The 6,000-nt window shown below is 32.6% G+C and overlaps 1 protein-coding gene across 6 annotated transcripts in view; it reads right to left on the reverse strand.

Annotated features, from left to right (window-relative positions):
- Positions 1-5,569, reverse strand: part of LOC129787937 (uncharacterized) — a 63,574-nt gene extending 58,005 nt beyond the window's left edge. For 3 of the 6 annotated variants that reach the window (XM_055823804.1, XM_055823800.1, XM_055823805.1), the window contains exons 1-2: positions 4,227-4,922; positions 600-2,312 (exon numbers count right to left, since the gene is read on the reverse strand). The gene's annotated coding sequence lies outside the window, so the exon portion shown is untranslated. Of the gene's footprint in view, positions 1-599; positions 2,313-3,835; positions 5,070-5,484 lie in introns of those variants that run through there. The other 3 variants (XM_055823803.1, XM_055823802.1, XM_055823801.1) reach the window with 3 other exon arrangements.
- Positions 5,570-6,000: the final 431 nt, after the last annotated feature.

The raw sequence follows: 6,000 nt of genomic DNA on the forward strand, positions 1-6,000 counted from the left end.
TTTGTCAAGGGAGGAGAGGAAAGAAGAAAAGAAATTTGGGAAAATATATTTCACGGAACTCTTTTTATTACGTGGTCAGGATGATTTTGAGCAGGAGATTATGGGAACATCAGAGGGAAAAAGTTAAATCCCTTAAGTTATGGGATCTGATGGTACGTACCATAGATGGTCACTCTCAAATTTTTGAGAATAAGTTTTAAAGGTAAAATAATCATATAATGAAGCCTTATACTTTCAAAATTAAACGAACATTAAATTTATTTTTATTAAATGACAGTGAATAGGAAAAAGTAGTGTCCTTTACGACTTTTATTCGTGTAGAGTTTTAGTGCAAGATTAAATTAAATACTATTTGGAGCAAAAAAAATATAACAAGGTAAGACAAAGTTGTTTTCTTCACCGCATATAAATACCAAATTCCCCATAATTTTTAGCATAAACCTACAATCACTATAATGTTGAGAGGAAAACTTGGATGAAATTCCAGGTGGATTTAAGAGATGAAGGTGCGTGAGAAGGAAAGATAGGTAGACGTACGGAAGAATGAGGGGGAAAAGATAAATAACAATGAACGGTGAGGTGATTCAAGATAGTTTTACCTTAAAACGGAGAAGAGTCCCTAATTCCACGTAAAGTGTATCATCACCAGCTCTCGCTCACATCCGACATAACGCCTAATCCAAAATGAGCAATTTATTCGCCTGAAGTTGTTACAGCAATAAGTAATGAAGACGACAATGATGCTTTTATTGGAGCTGCTGATTGTTGCGATAATGATGCGGAGAGGGATGATGATTCCAATGACAATGTTGATGTTATTTGTACATTCAATTCACCCTTACACACTACTGTATCCACTTGGCACATTTTTTTTATTCACTTTTTAATTTATATTTTAAGTTGATTTAGTTTTTTTTGTTTTTAATTCTTTACTGTTTTGCCAAAAAATAGGTAGAGTTTGGTAAATTAAATAATTTATATAAAACACTTATTATTTTTTACATTGATTTTCTTTTATGGACTTTAATTTCCCAAAGTTAATTTTCTCTACATAAATTCTCTACGAGAATAATATACGATATTTTGTCACTTTTCTTCTCTTTATAAGGAGGTCGCATATATATGTGGGGGAGTGTTTTTATGAAAAACAATTAATGGGGATAGTTTATGATGGAAGTGGAGGGCGGAGGTATATTCAGGAGGAAAATCAACTTGGAAAATTTGGATGATTTAGAACAACTTCCTTGTGACAGTAAGCACTGTGATTAAAGCAATGTCCACAATGTCACTTCTTGCAGTAAAATCTCGAATTTTATATCGTTCGTGCGTGTTTGAGATCTTTGATGTTGTGTTGAGCAACATAAAAAGTCACTTTATTACTGCAATTTTGCTAGGCTGTCATCAAAAAAAGTACATTTCCCAGTGTACTGACTAGTTTATCTTTCTTTTTAATTTTATTTTGAATTATAATTATTTTATTGATAAAATTCACAATTATTATTAAGAGGACGGTAATTCATTATACACAACTCCAAATTACACTTTTATTTATTCTCTTTTCATTTAAAAAAAAACAAATAAGAGTTCTTTTCATTTATATGTATATAGATTATTTTTCACAACCACTCGAGATTAAAATCGAACGATTTTTTAATGTACAGTTTTATTTATTTTTTTAATTTAATTTTCTTTTCTTTTAAAATGGGGTTATTTTGAGCATTTCATTTTTTTCTTTTAGCATTGTCTAATGTTTTTATTAAATATTAAGATATTAGACATGAGTTTAGTGTGAGAGAGAACGTAAAATTAATTCACAATATTATTACAATTTCTGTTTATTTTACCTTTGCATATACGCGCGTGGGGTATACGAGATACTTTACCCTCTTACAATGCCCCCCTTCAAAAAACATTTACACACCAGTCATGTATTTCTTAACATGTGAGTGAAGCTTTTAATAAATAAATATATAATTCCTCTTAGGAATAATAATTAGTAAACAAAATTGTTATTATTCTTTTTTTTTTACACAACCATTATATTACGTTTATTACATGTGTGTGCTCTTCACTTTGGGAAGATTTAATCCGTAGGTTATAGTTTAGTTTGAGTTGAAAAATAAAGTCTTATTATTGGTGTTTTAATTAAGGGAATTAAAATGTTTTTGCACCACGTTTGTTTTTTATGCTTTGTGTTGGAAGATTCTTTTTTTCTCTCCACACTCGTGAAAGTAAAAACCACGTTTTTTTTTAAATTTTGTTTAAGTAAATCACATATGAATTAGAGATGATGAAATATAAGCTGTGTAGATCTGCAAAGATACAGAGAGAAAAAAATATAATTAGAGCATGGTTGAAAGGAAGAAAGTTCCTCTTCTGAAGCATGCGGGGTTTTAATTGAGGCATCATATTTCAATTAAGTCATGTGTAAATATTGGGTCAGTTAATGTGAAATGGATGGATTTATTTTTTTGTCATTTGTCAGAATGAAATTCACAGCTAGGTCCGGCTAGATAATTCTTAATTTAAGATTAAGTTTTTCAAGTAAAACTCTAGCTTTTCTTTTTTGAATTTGGAAGGCTTTTTAAGAAGAAAATCGAGGAAAACTTCACTGAGGCTTAAGTCTTTAAGAAAAAGAATACTCCCGTGATAAACTCGATTTTTACGGTTTTCACGTTCCTATCTAAGTGCTAAAGTCTTAAGGAGCTTTTTCCTTTTAAAGAATTCAAATCAAAGTGCATATGACTGACTTCAGGCAACGAAAAATCGGTCAAAAACCCATTCAGTCTCAATTCAGGCTGTTAGGCTATAAATCTTAAAAATCTGACATTAAAAAACTTAATTTTGGTCTAAGAAACCGGATATGGCCAAATGGACAGACTAGGCCACTAAGCCTGACTTTGTAAGATTTGTTTTTACCATTATTCGTTAATTTTGAACAAATATTAAACATGAAAAGTAAAATCCGGAAAAGCTCAGGCTATAGTAACGGATCTAGATTTTTTTTAGAAACAACATAAATCATAGCAAAAGGGTCTAAAGAATCTTAGCTAGAACCTAGAATTCTTTAATCTTTTCACTCGCCTATTTTCTTTACTTGTGCTTTACATCACTTCAATTCTTACGCCTTTTCTTACGGTTTTATGTGAATTTTCCTATTTTTACGATCAGTCATCAGACGAAAATGAGATAATTCAAAATAGTAATGAGCAAACGGCCTTTTCACACTTAATAACCAAAGATACAAAATCATCCAATTTGTTTCGTGAATTGCCACGGAAGCTCATCCTTTCAGTCTAAACATTCCGTTTTTTTTTTTTCATCTCACTCCTATTTCTTCAAAATCTCATGTTTATATAGAATTTGAATAATGTAGAAAAAAGTGGATAGTATATAGTGGTGGTGTTGTGTTTAATTTGGAGTAATTTACAGCAAACACCTGCGGTCAGACAGAGCTCTGAGTGAGATGTGTCGCCGTCGGAAAATCCTACCCTACCATTATGTTGGGTGTTTTGTGTTACCGCACTGATACCCATATAGCTTGCGCGAATTGTGGCTGACAGAATGTATCTATCTATCTCTTCTTCTACTAGATATTTTCACAAAATATTTCTGGTTTTTGGTAACGTAAAATACATTGTATTGTGACAAGTATTTTAGTTACAAAATTTTCTTTTTAGTCTTAAGAAAGATCAGTGATGATTAATATTATTTCAGTGAGACAAGTCCTTGGGAATTTGCTTCCTCTTCCCAAACAAAACAAGCAAAGAAAAAAAAAAAGATTTCCCTTAAGAGAGCTTAAAAGATTAATCAAAATGAGCAAAATGTTACGAACCTTCCGTCGTAAATAAATCATATTTCATTCATGAATTACAATCATTTATTGATTGACAATCATCTCACGAAATATCACGTTATAATCCACTTTGGATTCATTCAGTTTTTCTTCTTTTCTTTGAATGAGTGTGAAAAGTCTTCACAGTGTTTGTTCTTGCATCACTTGTGATTTTTTCTTTCTTAATTATTTATTTCATTTCGATTTCTTTCATTTAAAAAAATATGATTTCAATTTATTAATATTTAAAAAAAAAAGTTATTGCCTTTGCTTTTGTCCTTTCACTTTTCCTTTTTCTCACCCCTTTTTTGCAACTTTCAACCACAAAAGTTTTGTTTTTTTTTTTAATTCACGATGAAAATGAGTGTGTTTGTGATATTTAATTTAATACCATTTTAGAAATTCCATTCCACAGAGGAATTCAGAGCAATTTGTCTCCATATACGGTTCGTGGTGAAGCAACAAAGAAAAAACTCTTAAATTTCCCCATCAATTTTCTCACTCACTGATTTCTCTTTTAATCTTCTGTCTGGTGGATCAAAATGTGATTAATTTTGCGCAATTTTCCAGAAACTTCAGAAACAGAGATTTTTTTCTTGGATGTGGCTATGTGTTGTTAGAGAAAGTCCCTCAAAGTCCAGATTGTACGAAATTTCACAGTCAAGGAATTTATTTTTTCATCTTCTCCTTCAAGTTCGAAAGCTCTGAATGTGAGTTTTTTTGTGCTCAAATTTACAACAAACAATTGCGAACTGTGGCTGTCACTGTCACTGCCCGAAAAAATATTTATTTTATGTGATTTATGTTTTTCTTCAGCATAGGTATGTTCTTTTTCTCTCTCTTTAAATATTTTGCAGTTACTGTCCTTTTTTTTTTGATCTTTTTCTTTTTAAATTTGGTGTGTTTTAAATATACTAAAACGTTCACTGTGCACCACAACGAACCAACTAATGTTCAAACACTATTTTGCGAACTAGTTGAGAAAATTTTCCCGATTCCATTGCACACCACCAACATTCTGGCATCTGAGACGAACATTCGTTGCCGAACAGGAGCGTCTCTTCCGAGTTCTCGACGCACGATTGCGTACTGACGATGGATAGAAATAGACATCATTTTTCCACATACACACAAACACACAGACAAACATACATACACATTCACGGGTTTACGTTGTGTCACGCGGTATGAGGGATTTGCTGGGGGGGTGGCGGAGGGTGACGGGGGATGAGATTGCAATGGAAAAACCACCGTACGGAATCATCTAGCACAGCAGCACATAGTGCCTGTTGTTGTAAGCCTATACACGTAATGTATCTGTTAGCGGACTTAGTGGGGCTGAAACATCGTGGGGGCACGCGCAGTGGTTACCCATGTGAGTGTTGAAGGAGAAGAGTGAAGGAAAAGTTGGAAAAGCTGGGGAAAAGCGTGGCACATCGTGTCTACCCGAATGAAGCACAGCTGTCGATTTCAACTGAACCTTTCATACATCAAAATGTGTGTACAAGCATTTTCATTTTCAATCCTTCATGTAGAAATTTTCCACAAAATATTTCTCATTTTCTCACCCATTGTCAGGGAAATTTTCACATTTTCCCCCACAAACACTGGAACACTTTGTACAAGAAGAAAACTAAACAATTACGTACCTTAAGTAAAAGTTGCAAGACACAGGTAGGTACGGCCGTGACGAGAAAATTTACTCTTCGCCCCCTCAACGAAGGTTTTCCATGAATGAGATGATTCGGGATGAAAAGCCTCGTGTTATATTTGGGGGGAAAATCAATAAATGATGCATCTTCCACGTTTTTAAACTGCACAGAGTCTGCGTGAAAACTGTGAGAAAACATGGCGACGAGTTTATATTATCTACATATATTTCATCCACTGATATACAACAAAAATATACATATATAGCAATTTTATGTGTATGCTGCTATATAGCCACCACTATGTATATGATGTTGTGTATGTAAACACAATATTGAAATATGAAAATGAACGATAAATGTTCATCGAGGATTATTTTAGTATGATTACCTGAAATGGTACACGAAAACTTTGTCAATGATTTTATTTTTCAAGTACTTTGGGAAAAATACGAAAATTTTTTCATAAAAAGCAATATTCCAAACTGTAAGCACCTATATATGGAATTTTCCCAG

The sequence above is a fragment of the Lutzomyia longipalpis genome, chromosome 1 (genome assembly GCF_024334085.1).
Source record: "Lutzomyia longipalpis isolate SR_M1_2022 chromosome 1, ASM2433408v1".
In the NCBI taxonomy this organism is placed as follows: Eukaryota; Metazoa; Arthropoda; class Insecta; order Diptera; family Psychodidae; genus Lutzomyia; species Lutzomyia longipalpis.